General features: G+C 42.0%; 1 pseudogene across 1 annotated transcript; it reads left to right on the top strand.

Moving 5' to 3' along the window:
- The first annotated feature begins 11,210 nt into the window (after positions 1-11,210).
- LOC309816828 (small ribosomal subunit protein uS5-like) lies at positions 11,211-12,069 on the top strand (annotated as a pseudogene). Its single transcript has one exon. The product of its transcript is annotated as a small ribosomal subunit protein uS5-like (transcript).
- The last annotated feature ends 4,950 nt before the right edge of the window (positions 12,070-17,019 follow it).

Below are 17,019 nucleotides of genomic sequence, written 5' to 3' on the forward strand. Positions count from 1 at the left end.
GTTTCCTAAATCTGCCTCAGTTTCCTTATTTGTAAAATACCTATAACAGTGCATCTTCCTAAATAGTGTATTTGTGACCATTACAACACATAAGCCATTTTCATAGCTTAGAACATTGGCTGGCATATAGAACGTGATCGTAAGCATTGGTGGTTAGTGTTATTATCACACTGTATTGTAATTGTTTCTTTAAATAAAATCTCTCCTATTAAGTCCTGGCAGAGATTTTAAGTTGTTCGGTGTTGTCTTCCCAGGACTTGGTACACGGTAGGTATTCAATGAACACCAAAAATGAACCAGAAGGAATGAATAAATTATAGTTTTGATTAAGAAACTCACCCAGCTAAGGTTTCCTTAGTGGAACTGCCTAATAGGAAATTCATGGAAAATTCTCGATGTTGCTGAAAATGTTTCTACATTGGAGAAGCACATTTTCCTTTAAGAAAATGCAGCTCTGCTAAACGTCATGAAGACTTTCTTGAGAAACTGCTTCCAGGTTGACACAATAGGCATCAGAACCCCTATAGGACCATCAATGCAGATTATATGAAGCAGAACTCTTTTGTTTGACAGAGATAGAAACTCAACTGGAAAAAACATTAGAAGAAAATGTGATTTATGGAAGGTACTGGGATATGATTGAATAGCTGCAGGGAAATAGCTGGGCCTGGGCGTCAGCTGGAACCAGGGGTTTTTACTTTCTCCATCTCTTATTTCAGTTTGCCAATCTCTGGATTTCTATTATCTTGTTTTACTTTTTATTGACACATTTCTAGATTGTCCCCACTACAAGAACATAAGAGATGCCAGGTTAGGGACGTTGTATCAGTTTCCTGTTGCTAGTATATCAAACGACGACAAACATAGTGGTTTAGAACAATACAGATGTATTCTTACAATTCTGGAGCTCAAGCCTGAAATGAGTCCCTCATGGTCACAGGGCTACAATGAAGGTGTTGGCAGGACTGATTTCCTTCTGGAAGTCCTGAGGGTGAATCTGTTTCCTTGCCTTTTCCAGCTTCTAGAGGCCACCAACATTCCTTGGCTTGTGGTCCTTCCACCATCTTCAAATCCGGCAGCTTTGAAGTCAGCACCTTCAAATCTCTCTCTCCGACTCTGAATCTCCTGTCTCTTCCTTCTAAGAGCGTCTCTGATGACATTGGGTCCATTTGGGTAACCCAGGATAATGTTCTCATCACAAGACTTTTAATATCATCACATCTGCAAAGTCATTTTTTGCCGTATACAGTAACAGTCACAAGTTCCGGGGATTCAGGTGTGGATATCTTTTTTTAGGGGGTGGAGGGGGAAAGGGAGGCATTATTTAGCCTCCTGCAGGCATTATTTTCTCCAGCGTCACCACAATGTCTAGTATACAGTAGTGTGAAAAGTAGCATCGATTGAGTGAATTAATGAAAGAGTGAAAGCACCTCTAAGTTTATCACGTTCAATCTTTCCCTTCAAACAGGCTTCAAATAGGCTGTCTATTGTTCCCTAGCCTTGGGAACCTCCCTCCACCACGACTCTTGGAAAAATGCTTAATTCATTTTTCGGTCCCCTTTGAAAACTCTTGGAGAATGATTCTGATCAGCCCTAGTTGATTCAGGCCCATGTGCGAGCCAACTGTGCAGGAAACGATGGTTATTCATGGTGGTTCTCTAACCCCGTAAGAGTAAGAACAGAAGTAGTCCCGCAAATACAGGGGATATTCTTCCTTAGTGTACATGAGGTTATTTTTAGACAGGCAGTTAGTCCATATTCACAAAGCAGATGATGTAAGAACTGGTGAGAGGGCTGTTCCTACCTGGAACTTGTTTTTATTTCTCTTCCAATTAATGTGTTCTGACTTTCAGAGCAAGTTCCAAATGTTCTCCTTTTTCTTTTCCATAAGATTAACTTAGTGTATAACTTAGGCTAACAACTAAATAAAGTTTGATGTGACCCAATGAATTAATTGATTTTAAAAATCTGAAAATTGCTACTTAAAAAAAATCTGCGCCCATTATTCCCTGTAGGAACTTATTTCCTAATGATTGATCACTTTTGCTTAAAAATAGATCACTGTACAGCAATACCAGCTATATTAGGGTTCTGGTTATGAGAGTTCTAGATCAGTGGTTTCTAATCCTATCAAACTCAATGCCTCATCTTATTAAAAATAATGTATGGGGCCTTCCCTGGTGGCACAGTGGTTAAATCCGCCTGCCAATGCAGGGGACATGGGTCCGAGCCTTGGTCCAGGAAGATCCCACATGCTGCAGAGCAACTAAGCCTGTGCACCGCAACTACTGAGGCTGTGTGCCACAACTACTGAAGCCCGCATGCCTAGAGTCCATGCTCTGCAACAAGAGAAGCTACCACAATGAGCAGCCCGTGCACCGCAATGAAGAGTAGCCCCCGCTCACCACAACTAGAGAGAGCCTGCGCACAACAACGAGGACCAAATGCAACCAAAAATAAATAAATTAAATAAATAAATAAATTTCTAAAAAAAATATATTAATGTCTAACTTCCGTTTTATGATCCTGAAGTGCAATTCTTAAGTAATATATACACCTGCACAATTTTGGATACAATAAATTCTCAAGAAGTAATATAAAAGAGAATAAAGATATAATTCATAATAAAATAATTTGTATTTCAGTATGTCAATTGTCTAGAATGGCTACACTGTAAAATAACTAACTCACAAAATTCCAAAATCCCATTAGGAGGCACTACCAGCCCTGTTAAAAACACCTCTCTTGGTAGATTGGTATTGCAAACTTAATGTATGACTAACCTCCACCCTTTCCCATGCCAATTAATTTCTATCAGATTTCTATCAGATCACACAGTTATGACCTTTCATGGCACTTACTCCTACCTGAAGCCATCTTGTTCCGTTATTAATGGCTGAGCCATTAATTGGCTCTCTCCTCTGCTTGAACATCAGCTTCATGATATTGGGAATCTTCTCTGTCTTTTTCAGTACCCAGCCCATAGTAGAAGCTCAATATATAGCTGCTGAGCAAATGAACAAATCAATGTTCCTTTGACAAACCAAAGCATTTCAGAGTTGGGAAGGGCCTTCCTGACTATCTGATTTGATGACACTAAGACCAAACGATGGTGGAATTGATTTGCCCATGTTTACAGAGCTAGTAAGTGGATGGGCCCAGGTCTCCCAATCCATTCCCTTGCATCCAGGCATCACGCATGTATGGCTTAAGTTTATCCTTCAATAACCAGACAGATTTTTATTTAATGACACTGATACTTCTTCCCTTTATCCTAAGTAATCAGGCAGTGGGAATTTAAATATGATCATTCATAATGATGATGAGAAATATTTAGTATATTCTAGCTGGCATGTGATAGCTTCCTTTTTTTCTTTTTTCTTACTTTTTATATCCATCTCCCATGTCTGTCCTGTATAACCCCAAAACAGTCCCCTCCAGGATGCTAAGGTAGCACATCCTCTATAGTCATTAACCAACCCAGCAAGTACTTTCTATTTTTGTCTGATCAACCTTCCAGAAAGACAAATTTTTTGTTGAGAAAAAAGCCAGAGTATGCTTTACAGATGGCATGAAAAAGGAAATAGTGACAGAGAGTACAAATTGCCGAAAATAGCATGTGCCAAAGAGCTACTTTGCAATATTAGTTTATGAATTTTGCCAGCTCAGTAATGCTTTAGTGTCAGCAAACCACTTGGAGGTTTTCCTTGTTTATTCCATTCAAAGAGATATTGCATCTTAGCATACAAAGCACTATCTAACAGCAGTTGGGTCTGCTTAGATTTAGAAGTAAGCTGAGAGAGCAGTTTATATTTACTTCTGATTTCTCTGTGTGAGAGGAATGCAGTGATTACTTCCAGCAACTTTGAAAGTCATATGCTCAAAACCAGAGAAATACAAGTGAGAAAGCAACAGAGGTGCATTGAAGAGAAAACAAGAGCAAGAGTCAGTGATTTGTTTCTGGAAGCTGGTGAAGTAAATTTACAATTGAAGTAAATATACAATTTACTTCAAGCTCACAAATAAAGCCTGGAAATTCACCCCAAAACCAATGTGGATGTGCATTAGTAAAGGAAATACTCCAAGTGTAGCTTAAGCTCGGGTTCTGGTTTCTCCCTGATCTGATTATATTCATCAAGTCTTGCAAAGATCTGGGCTTCTTTCTTTCTTTTTTAAAATAAATTTATTTATTTGGCTGCATTGGGTCTTTGTTGCTGTGCTTGGGCTTTTTCTCTAGTTGTGGCAAGCGGGGGCAACTCCTCGCTGCCGTTCGCAGGCTTCTCATTGTGGTGGCTTCTCTTGCTGCAGAGCACAGGCTCTAGAGCACAGGTTCAGTAGTTGTGGTGCATGGGCCCAGTTGCTCCGCAACATGTGGAATCTTCCCAGACTAGGGCTCGAACCCATGTCCCCTGCATTAGCAGGTAGATTCTTAACCACTGTGCCACCAGGGAAGTCCTGGGCTTCTTTCTTGCCTCAGAGGGAAAACTTCCCATACTGGAAAATAGCACCGCGCCCCATATGCTTTTCCATATGGTGAGGGAATCCAAATGTTTAAAATAATGGATCGTTTCCTAACATCTAATGGTTACTCTGGATCTGGATGACTGAAAACATTTAAGCTTGGTGACAGCCCACTTTAATTGCATCACAGAAGCTGAAAGAAACTCTAAGTCATTATTTATCACAGGTGGAAGGGACATTAACCATCTGGTAGCCCAAACTCTTCTTTTTACCTATGGGGAACCAACGTCCAAAGAGGAGAGTTGACCTGCCCAAGGTCCTGCAATGAGCCAATCGCAAGTCTGACAATGGAAATTGGTGTAGAGGTGTAGTTATTCTTCACTTTTAGCCTTATTAGCAGCCCTCTCTTGAACCACTTACTTGACCTCTTTGTGAATCAGTTTTCTCATCTGTAAAATGAAGGTTATCATCATGGTGCCAGTCCCAGGGTTGGTGAGGGCGTCTGAACACTGTAAAGCTTCTCAGTGTGCTCTTTCTCAAATATAGCATGCTTGATAAACAGCAGCTTTTATCATCTTCAGGGTTGTTATCTTTATCTTTATCACCAGAATTATGATTATACTTATTCCTAGTTCCATGTATGGGTCTTCACCTGGCTGCAAACATATCAATTCCAAAGTCTGAAACACAGAGGAGTCCTAATAGGGAAATAGACTGAAAACTGAAGTCTCTTCAGTTGTCTCCATAACTTGTCTACACTACATCACAATGTAGCCAAAATTTATTTCTTTATTTAAGTATCATCCATGGAGGACTTAAGTTAAATCCTTCAATAACCAAACAGAGGCTTTTTTCATGTTAAAAAAAAAAAAAAAACTAGGGGAGAGGTACCTTTTGATCCTATTGACCCAGATTGTTTTGTCTCATTTCTTTCCTTTTGTAATTATTAGGAGAAACTTCAAGGGAAAACTACCTTCTTGGCTGTCTGGGACTAAATTGTAAAAACTAAAACATTTATTTTACTGAAGTTGCCAGTAATGCAACTGAGCAGAGCAATCCCACTGGGGTTTATCTAAACCACAGCAAAGTGATGAGATAATTTGAGGTCAGATCTTCACAGGGCTAGACTCCCAGCCAACCCAACCAGTGTGCAATCCACTGTCTTGTATTTAGCTTCCCGACTAAACAGTTAGAAACAGAAGATTTGTCAGACTCAGACCAGACAATGAGAATAAAAAGATGCCACCCAACCACTCTCATTGCAGAGGCAAGCTTGTTAGTAAATGTGTGTGAAGTTTCTGTATGTGGACAATATGAATGAAACCAGCCCATACAGGGTCTCATCAACTCTGGTCGGTTAGAAGCTTGACCTACCTCGTTTATACAAATAGAAAGACATTCGTAGTCCCTAGGTGCGGCTCACGTATGTTTAATCAACATGTTGTGAGTGAACTGAAAGAATAAACCCACATTGCTCACCTACATGCAACCAGACACTAACCTCACACATTTGTATCTAATCCTTGTGGTCCAATGGCTGCTAGGAACCTTTGTATCATAGATGGGGAAACAGAGACTCAGAGAGGTGATGTCACATCCCCATGGTCACTCAGATGGAAAGTAGCAAATGCACAATTTGAACTCAGATCTGAAGACAAAGCCTGTATTTCTTCCTTTACACACAGACCCACCCCAAACTGTGTTGCTGTAATGACAGAAATGCACGTCAATAGACAGAACTTCAGGCAGAGTCTGTCTCAGAAAGCAGTGTGGGCTGTATCATTGGCTCCCTAAGAGGAGGCTTCCAAGCATTGGAATTGTCGGGGGCTGGAGAGGTTGCACCGGATGACTTTTTTATTGAAGTATAGTTGATTCACAATATTATATTAGTTTCAGGTGTACAGTATAGTGATTCAGTATTTTTACAGATTATACTCCATGAAATGTCATTACAAGGATGACTTTTAATGGCGTGGCCGTCTATGACACATCAATTGTTTATCCATTCATTCATTCATTCATTCATTCACACTTTAATTCAGTTTCCTCCTGATAAGCACTTGCACAATTTTAAAAAATGCTTTCAGTCATTAGGACTGGAAGAAACTGTGTTTCTCCTAACACCTGTTTGGTTTCATCCAGTGATTGACACAAATCATGAACTGATTATATATAAGCATGTGCGTGTGTGTGTGTACTGATATTTCCATGTTTACTAGTGGGTTTAGAGCAAAATTTACAGTTTCCCTCCAAAAAGTGATTCAGCCACCCAGTCGGAGCTATATTTTATTAATCAGTCGATATTATTTCTCTATTCTGTTCTATATTTGATCTCGATTTCTTCAATTTTTCCATGTCGTGTTTCTGTGTTTATTTATAAGCTGTGTCAAATCCCTTCTGTTGGGAAAATGATGCAAATGTGCATGTGCCTTCGTGTGTATCTGTGTGTATCCACAAAAATACCTGCACACGCCTCTTTGCTATTCAGTCTTGAGCCTTTGAACTTCAGCCAGCACAAAGGAATAGAAGCATTGCTGGCACTTACTTCAGTTAGAGCCAGCCAAAACAAGCGGGCACAGTGAATGTCTGTTTTCCCCATCTCTGACTCCAAGGGCAGTTCATCACAGGATTCAAGCCCAACCTCACCCTGTGTGGAATAAGGGCCTTTTCTTTTTTGTGAGCTTTAGGGTCCTAAATCTGACTTCCTTGGAAGGGAGTACAGTTTTCATCTGCCAAGGGTAACCGAAGCCCTTGCATCTGTTGTGCTGATCCATCCAGAACCCTTGCCAGATCTAGTATGCTGATCAATTACGCTGACCTGATAATACTAACATTAGCGTGAGGATGCCTAGAGCCAAAGGCTGGAAACCAGAGCAATAGCAAGGAGCTGCTCAGACCAGCCAAAATGAACCAGGACTTATTCTATTAGAGAGAATATTCCATTTGCTCCAATAATGAGAACTCAGTTGAGATTGGTTAATTCAATTCTGCCCATCTTATCAGATTTATTTTTAATGAAACCGAACAATAGTTTCATTTGTTATGTTATTAGTTTTCCCAGTAGAAGCAACGAGACTCTAACATTGAAAGCGAAGCAGACAAGCTTTGCCAGTGTCTTTGGCTTATCAGGTATGTGAGCCAGTTTGGATATTACGCAGTGAAATGCTTCTGTCCTCTTCTGGGTCTGCTGTCTTGCTCATGGGACTTAGAGCTCTGAGGCCATCTTTTCTCTTCTGTAACCTCTCTGCGCCTCATCTAATCTCATCATTCCCTTGTTAATAAACCTGCCAGGGCTCCTGATGGCCACATTTCCAACAGGTGCTAGCTGAGTGACATTGGCAGAGTGGCTTAACCTCTGTAAACCTAAGTTATTTATTTATTTTTCATTTGCAAAGCGGTGACAATATAAATCACTCCAGAGCCTTCTCATAAGAATTAAATTCAATAGTGTCTTACAAAGGTGTAATATTTGGCATGTAGTACGTGCTCAATAAGTGTTGGTGTCATCTTATTTCTTTGTGTGTCCATCTACCTCAGGACATAATTCACTCCTTCAGGGGCAGAAACTACATTTGGGATGCCTGATTCTTATGTGCCTGTCTTGACTTGCTCAAAGCACTGAATAAATACTTGCTTAGTTGAGCTGACTGTTGTGTCCCCAAATGTGGAGTTCCAATCCTCAGCCCACTTTATTGCTTTTCTTTTCCTCTGAAACTTCTAGAATCACTTTCTATTGCATTTTTGTGATGTCCACCCTGATGAAAAAAAACAAACAAAATGAAAGTCTACCATACTTAGTTCAACCTCAATTTTAAGATAAAGGATAGTCATCTTACGTTGGCTTCCCTTCTCTCCCTGGGCAAGTGACTTATTGAGTGAAGGAATGCAGAGAAACTTACAAAAGGATGAGGGAAGGAGAATAGGGCAAGGCAAAAGACTAGACAAGGATGGGGATTTTGGAGAAGCCTAGCCACAACTGAACCCACAAGGACCTCTGGACTGTTGGTTGTACCAGCAAGTTTTCCCATCACCAGGAAAGGGGACTGGGCTGACAGACACACACATCACCCAGACATTGCGTGAGCATCACTCCGGTGGGAAAGTGTGCACAGTCCTCTAAGCATCCTCAAAGTGGTGGCCCCTGCCAGTGAAGTTCATTTTGCAGGGAAGGGTACAGTTCTGAGTGACGAGCAGTGAAAACCTGCAGAAGCTGGGGTGTGGGGCTGTGACCTGGTAAGAAGGAATGTGAGCCTCGCCCATAATATATGCTACCAGAGCTAAGGAAGACGTTGGGTCTGGAATATATATAAGAGGCTTTTGGTCCAGCAACTCAAAACTTCCCAGAAACAGTGCAGCCTCAGGCCTGGAGCCAAGGGATGCTTGGAAACAGCTTGGTGACATTCAAGAGGTGAGTCATTTATTATTTCTTAGAGAAAAAAAAATAGGATTTTGGCAGTGCAGCTCTGATACCGTAACCCCATCCCCATTTTCATTTTGAACATGTTTAATTGGAGTGTTGTGCAATTACTTACATGTCTATTCCAATATGCTGTTTACTTACAAAGCACTGTGGGCCATGTCTGCGATTAGCCATTTTCTCTGACGCCTGTCGTTGTGCTAATTACAAACGGATGCAGAATACTTTTTCTGACAAAGACACAGGAGCGTGGCACAAAGGTTTCTCCAACATCTCTGCATGTTCCCTTCATCTGGATCAAGCTCTGGTTGGCTTCCATAAAGCCGATGCGACTGCTCCAAAGAAGGTTTGCCAGGAATCGGACAAAGACTGTATAAGTTTCTAACCATGGTCCAATTGTATTGTCATGTTAGGGGCCCCACTCCCAGACTGTGTTTCTGGCCCTGGAGATTCTGAAAAGTCAGACCTGTGAGCAATAAATCACAGAGCTGGAAATCCTGTTTCCTTGCAGGTCCTGCCAAAGAATTATGCAGTGAAATGTTCTAATTGTACTCTGATTTTAATGTTAATACCCATTTCCATAATTTCTCTGGATCTTTAAGGGGCTGTTTAATACTTGTCAAAGAAGCAAATCAACTAGAAGGAACACCCACAGATGGCTCAGTTTTCCCATTAAACCGGAGCACCAAGATCGGCTTTGTTTCACGTTTGGTTTGAGCAGCCGAACTGTTCACAAAGAAGCCAGCCTGAAAGCTTGCCCAGCTCTCTAAAGGGCTACCTTGAAACAAAGTCATCCCGAGTGAGTGACTGACAAAGGGGAGCAAAGTGGAATGTCTTCTAATTGGTCAAATGCAGGCCTCTGGGGCTCAGTTCCTACCTCCAGGGCCTCCCCCTTTATGCCCCAGGATGGCTCCGACTGCCATATATGGGTGCATTTCTTCAAACTTTGAGGCTCAGAAAACTCTTCACTGAAGGCCCCCAAGCCTCTACAGAGGCAAGAGCTGAATGCAATTGTGGGTGTATCTTCCTAGCCCTGGCACGAGGCTACTTCTCAGTGAGGACCCAGAAATGAAGCACAGAGTGGGAGCTTATACGCAGTAGGGACGCCCCTTTGTTTAATCTCAGTAACCTGGGCTTCCATCAGTAGGAACACATCACCTCATCATGGTCTGCTTGCCTTCTCCCCCACTGGATGTAGAAGTCCCAAAGAGTGTACCTAAGCCCTCTGGTTCTCTTTCATGGCATGTGATATTTCCCTGATTCTTTATTGGTAAAAAATATCTGGGTTGGCAGAAGGCTAATTTTATCTACATTCAGTTAAAAGACAGGCTGAGTGGTTCACGTAATAATGGGAAACATGATAGGAAACAGAATAGAATGGGATCAATATTCTTTCTTCTTTTTTCATCCTTCACCTTTCTGTGTATGAGCACTTGACCTCTCAAATAATAATAGCTTTATCCTTGGGCTGGAACGATGGCTGCTATAGCTCTGGGCTCTCAGCTGCATAGTTTTCAGAAGAAAAGGGACGGACCCTCTTTCTAAGCTCCAGCTCCCAAAACCCCAGGAAAGGACCATGAGGCCCACATTTCAGTCACATGACCACCTCTGGACCAATCACTGGGGTCCAGCATATGGAGCATTCTGATTGGCCAGTTTGCATCAGGTGTCTGCACTTGGGTGAGGAGGTGGGGGCCTGCTGCTCCGTTTGGCCCTGTGACAGAGCCCTCTCCGCGGAGAAAGGGAGGAGGCAGCACAAACGCAGTTGCTGGGGAACATTTGTGAGCCAAACTGTTGTCCCCATCACAGTTTCTACTACACATGTTCAGCACAATTTCTAATTCTTATTTTTACATTTATTTACTGCCTGTCTCTACCATCACACGGAAAGCTGGTTCTCACCATAGACAACCCAGCTTGTTCAAAATGAACACTTATTAGGTGAACATACGACTTAATCTCAATAGCTTCATCGCAGGGACTTGGGGAAAAAGAAGATGAAATTCCTAGAAATCCTTAGGAATTTCCCATAAGTCGTTCTATACTTTTTATAACACTATTATGTGTTTTTTTAAAACAATAACAGATGACCATCATGATAAAAAGCGAATAATTTTTTTTCACTGGTAGGGTTATAGGAGATAGCTTAGAGGTTTTCTGTAACAAAAATGCATTATCACGCATTTTTAGGAACTGATATATTGTGACCAGATTAGATATTTCAATAATATGTAAGAGTTCCTGATACAGTCATTTCATCATAGAAATCATCAGCAAAAATAAATTTCAAATAAAAATCACTTTTAGCTCTTCTTCTCCGTAAAAACACCAAATGGCGGATGATGCCAGTGCTGCCGATGGGCCCGGAGGCCCCAGAGGCCCTGGAATGGGAGGCAGCGGTGGCTTCCATGGAGGCTTTGGCAGCGGCGTCCGGGGCCAGGGCTGAAAGCCACGGAGCTCGCGGAGGCGAGGCCGAGGACAAGGAGTGACTCCCCGTCACTAAGCTGGGCCGCCTGGTCAAGGACATGAAAATCAAGTCCCTGGAGGTGATCTGTCTCTTGTCTCTGCACATCAAGGAACCTGAGATCATTGACGTTTTCTTGGGGGCATCCCTCAAGGACGAGGTTTTGAAGATCATGCCTGTGCAAAAGCAGGCCCGTGCTGGCCAGCAGACCAGGTTCAAGGCGTTTGTTGCCATCGGGGATTACAACGGACATGTTGGCTTGGGTGTCGAATGCTCTGAGGAGGTAGCCACTGCCATCCATGGGGCCATCATTCTGGCCAAGCTCTCCATAGTCCCTGTGCGGCGAGGCTCCTGGGGGAACAAGATCGGCAAGCCCCATACCGTCCCTTGCAAGGTGACTGGCCACTGTGGCTCTGTGCTGGTGCGCCTCATCCCTGCCCTCAGGGGCACTGGCATCATCTCAGCCCCTGTGCCCAAGAAGCTACTGATGATGGCTGGAACTGATGACCTCTACACCTCTGCCAGGGGCTGCACCGCCATGCTGGGCAACTTCGCCAAGACCACTTTCAATGCCATTTCCAAGACCTACAGTTATCTCACTCCAGATCTCTGGAAAGAGACGGTGTTCACCAAGTCTCCATATCAGGAATTCACTGACTATCTTGTAAAGACCCACATCAGAGTTTCCATGCAGAGGACCCAGGCTCCAGCTGCAGTCACAACATAGTTTTCTATGAGAAAAATAAAGTGAATGAAGCCAGTTTAAAAAAAAAATCACTTTTAAAATGGAAAGATAATTCCTCAGATGTTTAATATTTTAAAATTATCATTCTTAAGTTGAAACTTTAAAACGCAAGACATTCGGTGCCCAATCCAATATCCTGATCTTTCTTTTATGACAAAATGGTCCAGACATGGAAAAATGCCTTTCCTTTTGCATTGTCATTGGTCGAATTGTTAACGAAGAGACCAAACACATCTTGGGTTGGTTTTAACACCAAAAGTTGGGTGTTAGGGCTCATGTTGTTTCATATAGGTGCCCCTTCCCTTTTAAAAAAAATTATTTATTTTATTTTATTTTTATTCTTGGGTGCATTGGGTCTTTGTTACTGCGTGTGGGCCTTCTCCAGTTGTGGTGAGCAGAGGCTACTCTTCGTTGCGGTGTGCAGGCTTTTCACTGCGGTGGCTTCTCTTGTTGTGGAGCACGGGCTCTAGTTGCGCGGGCTTCAGTAACCTGTGTCCCCTGCACTGGCAGGCAGATTCTTAACCACTGTGCCAGCAGGGAAGCCTGCCCCTTCCCTTCTTAAAGATGAATCATCCTATATCTATATCTATCTATCTATCTATCTATCTATCTATCTATCATCTATCTATCTATATCTATCATCTATCCATATCTATTTTTCTGTCTTTCTATCTATCTCTATACATCTATCCAAGTATGTTTTGTCTTACAAACCTCTGTAGCCTACAGTGAATATGCAAACCCTGGAATACACAAGTGCACATTATTGGATAGTATTTGAATAATGCAGTGTTTATAGCTCCTAGCAAGATTCACAGCCCTACGAAGAATTACACGTTGAAATGGACTATTTAACGACTTATTTTGCTTCCAAAATTTGCTATTTCTTGGAACATCACTCATAGTATTTGCATACGCTATGCATGTAAACTCATTAGTGCTTATTTTACTTTCAAGAATGACTTACCATGAGCAGCAGAAAGGGCCATGAACACACCCTTGTAACGGGGTAAGATCAGCCAGCAAGACTGACTGATTTGTTCATAACCCCTTTTCTCCTCTGCACTCCTGTCCACGTTCCAGAAAGTTTACTCTTTGATTTTACATGTCCGTGTTTCCTGCTCTTGCTGCTCGCCAATGTCAGTGGATCCTTCAGTAATGTCTTTATGCCAGGAAGTTAGTCCCACATGGAAACCCTAAGCCATACATGGCACGGGACCGACAGCAGTGGACCGAAGTACGTCCTTGAGACTAACTACATCAGATTCCATGTAGCTCATGCCTCCTACGTGATAAGCGCCCAACGCTTATGGTAGGTGACATGGTATAAATTTTGCAAATAGGGAAATCGAGGCTCACAGGAAACTTGCCCAAGGTCACAAAGCTATAGACTGACAGAGTTGGGTTCAATACTTTACTATGCTCTCTGTCATCCCTTCCAGCATTGGCACTTCTCTTTCCTTAAATTTCTGTGTTTTTATTTCTGCCTGGAGTGCATGAATACTTATTTCTTTTGGCAGCGCTACCACTGCTATTATTATGTATTTTTAAATTATTTAGGGAATGCTTAAAGTGCACTGTGCCAAATATTTTCTACATTCACATGTAGAAACTGTAATCCTTCTAATAGCACTCTGATGCCAGAACTCTTATTATCTCCATTTAACCAAAGAGGAAACTGGGGCTCTGAGATGCCTCCCAAAGTCTCTTGATAAGTTACAAAGCTGATTAACGAAAGCAGTTCTGTCTCGTTCCAGATCTTATGTTCTTTTTTTTAATATATAAATTTATTTATTTATTTATTTTGGCTACGTTGAGTCTTTGTTGCTGCTCGCGGGCTTTCTCTACTTGCGGTGAGCAGGGGCTACTCTTGGTTGCAGTACTCAGGCTTCTCAGGCTTCTCGTTGCAGTGGCTTCTCTTGTTGCAGAGCATGGACTCTAAGCACGTGGGCTTCAGTAGTTGTGGCTCCCGGGCTCTAGAGCACAGACTCAGTAGTTGTGGCGCACGGGCTTAGTTGCTCCGTGGCATGTGGGATCTTCCTGGACCAGGGCTCGAACCCGTGTCCGCTGCATTGGCAGGCGGATTCTTAACCAATGCACCACCAGGGAAGCCCCCAAATCTTATGTTCTTAAACACAACAACACATCACTTCCTGCAATCAGGAAGTGATACCAGCTGTATCCTGGAAGTAGGTGGAGTGACATTTGACTCAGAGAAGGGGACTTCTGTAAGCTTCCAGGCATGAGATTTAGAATGGGGATGGTGGCCTGGGGGGGTGAATGCAGTGAATGGCCAAATGGTCCTGGGATGCTACAGCTGGGAGGTCTTCTGGAGACCATGTAGGTTACGGAACAGAGAGGGAGGCTAAGGCATTCAGGACTACAGAAGCTAAGAATGTTTTAGCCCTCTGTGCTAGGCGTCTCTGAGCACTTCCCAGAAATTTACTCATGTAATCCTCACAACAGTCTCAGTTACAAATGAGAAAACTAGGCACAGGGAGATTAACTAGCTTGTCCAAAGTCATTCAACAAGGATGTGACAAAGAAGTGCGGGAACTAGTGTCTCTGCCCTGTCCAGCCCTGTCTCTGGGGTCTTCTTCCCTCTGTGTGCCTTGAGTGAGGGGTGCAGTTTTACTGCAAAGCATGATTCTTGACAATCCAGCTGCCTGATCAACTTATTTTTAGGGGAAGGAAGGAGTAGGGAATGATTAGTGACCTTAGTTCTTTCTCTTACAGATTCTTAAACTCAAGTCGCGAGTATTTGCCCTGGATGGGCTGGGGGTTTGGTGGGCACAAAGATTTCATTTAGGACATTTATTTTTCTTGGAGAGATTGTGAGGGCAGGTGACAGACTCATTTCTACAATCCCAGGTTAAAACTAAAATCTGAAGCAAATGTTCACCCTAATGCCGACACCTAAAGTGCTTTTAGACCCAGAGACACAAGCATATCATTGTGCTATTATTTGCAGAAGTGTTCAGCTTAGCTGTGAAGGGATTGTTTCATTCAGTTCTGTTTAAAATCATGTAGGCAGGAACTAAAAAAGCATTTGGCTCAGGGAGAGAGGACTTTTAGTAATTTACACCCTTCCATTATTATAAGGCTCTGTGTGTGTGTGTGTGTGTGCATGCTGTATATACATCACATTCCTTTTGGCAAGTAATGCATTTAATTAATCTACGTGGAGTTTTAGTACAACATAGTTGATTAGCATAGTAGACACAGTGCCTTTTTAATATAACAAATCTACTGAGAAATATCCTTAGCTAATGAGCTGCATCATTTTGGAAAAGTTTGTCTTATAACTAATGTATGAAAATAACACTGTATTTTTTATGGTGCATGCTCAGAGCCAAATAAGTCATCCTGGGTATGAATAGAGTTCTAAATCTTCTACAATCTGTACTCGCCCCCCCAAGTCTGTTTTTTTTTTTTTAACTTTTATGGGTTGATTTCTCTTCTGTATGATTTCTTGGCAAAGAGGTAGAGCCAGAACAGACTCATCAACTTTCAGTAAAGGTTTCTTCTAGGTCATCTGAAGGCAGAAGGAATATTTACGACAGACAAGGTATGTGAATTGTCTTCAACCCCTTTGTAAATTTGGGGAGGAGTTCACTTATATTTCAGCAAGAGTACCCACTGATGGGCACAACTTCTAGCCCTCTTCCCAGACTAATAAAGGATGACTCTGCCAGCTTCAACAGGGAATCTCTTTCATTACAGTCCCATCACAGAAATGACATTCTGACCTTCTGACTTTAGTCTTCCTTGACTTATGTTGTGGTTACATCCTGTAAATTGAAAATCTCAAAAGTCAAAAATGCATTTAAGGGACTTCCCTGGGATCCCACATGCCACGGAGCAACTAAGCCCGTGCGTCACAACTACTGAGCCCGTGCACCACAACTACTGAAGCCTGCGCGCCTAGAGCCCGTGCTCTGCAACAAGAGAAGCCACCGCAATGAGAAGCCTGAGCACCACAACCAATAGTAGCCCCTGCTCACCGCAACTAGAGAAAGCCCGCATGCAGCAACGGAGACCCAGTGCAGCCAAAAATAAATAAATCTATAGAAATTATTTTAAAGAAAAGAAAGTATGCATAAAAGTGGTTAATATAGAGAATTAAAAAAAATACATTTAATACACCTAACCTACTGAACACCATAGCTTAGCCTAGCCTACCACAACCATGCTCAGAACACTTACATTAGCCTACAGTTGGGCAAAATCATCTAACACAAAGCCTACTTTGTAATAAAGTGTTGAATATCTCATGGAACTTACTGAATGCTGTACTGAAAGTGAAAGCCAGAATGGTTGTATGGGTACAGCATGGTTGTAAGGGTAGTGGTTGTTTACCCTTGAGATCTCGTGGCTGACTGGAAGCTGGGGCTCACTGCTACTGCCCAGCATCACACAAGAAAATCGGACTACATGTTGCTAGCTGGGGAAAAGATCAAAATTCAAAATTTGAAATATGATTTCTACTGAATGCACATTGCTTTTGCACCATCATAAAGTTGAAAAATGCTGGGTCTAACCATTGTAAGTTGGGGACTGTATTTCATTATTCTAGCACCAACCACATTGTTTAGACCTTCAGCTAGAATAAGAGATGAGAATGTGAACCAATGCTCAGAAATTCCATTTTGATTCTTCTGAGGGTTGATGACCTGTAGAACATTGAAATGCCTCTTAAAAATATACCAACGTCTTTTTTTTTTAATATAATTTATACACAATGAAATGCACAGTTTGTGATCATACAGATCAACCACATTTGACAAATTCACATACCTGTATAACCCATATGCCTATAAAGGTATAAATATGCTCATCCTTCCAGAAGTTCTCATATTTGTTTTGATTTGCATTTCTCTCGTAACTAATGATGTTCAACACTTTCTCTTGAGTTGATTGAACTTTGGTATA

This window comes from Mesoplodon mirus (genome assembly GCF_964341445.2).
Source record: "Mesoplodon mirus genome assembly, chromosome: 15".
NCBI lineage: Eukaryota > Metazoa > Chordata > Mammalia > Artiodactyla > Ziphiidae > Mesoplodon > Mesoplodon mirus.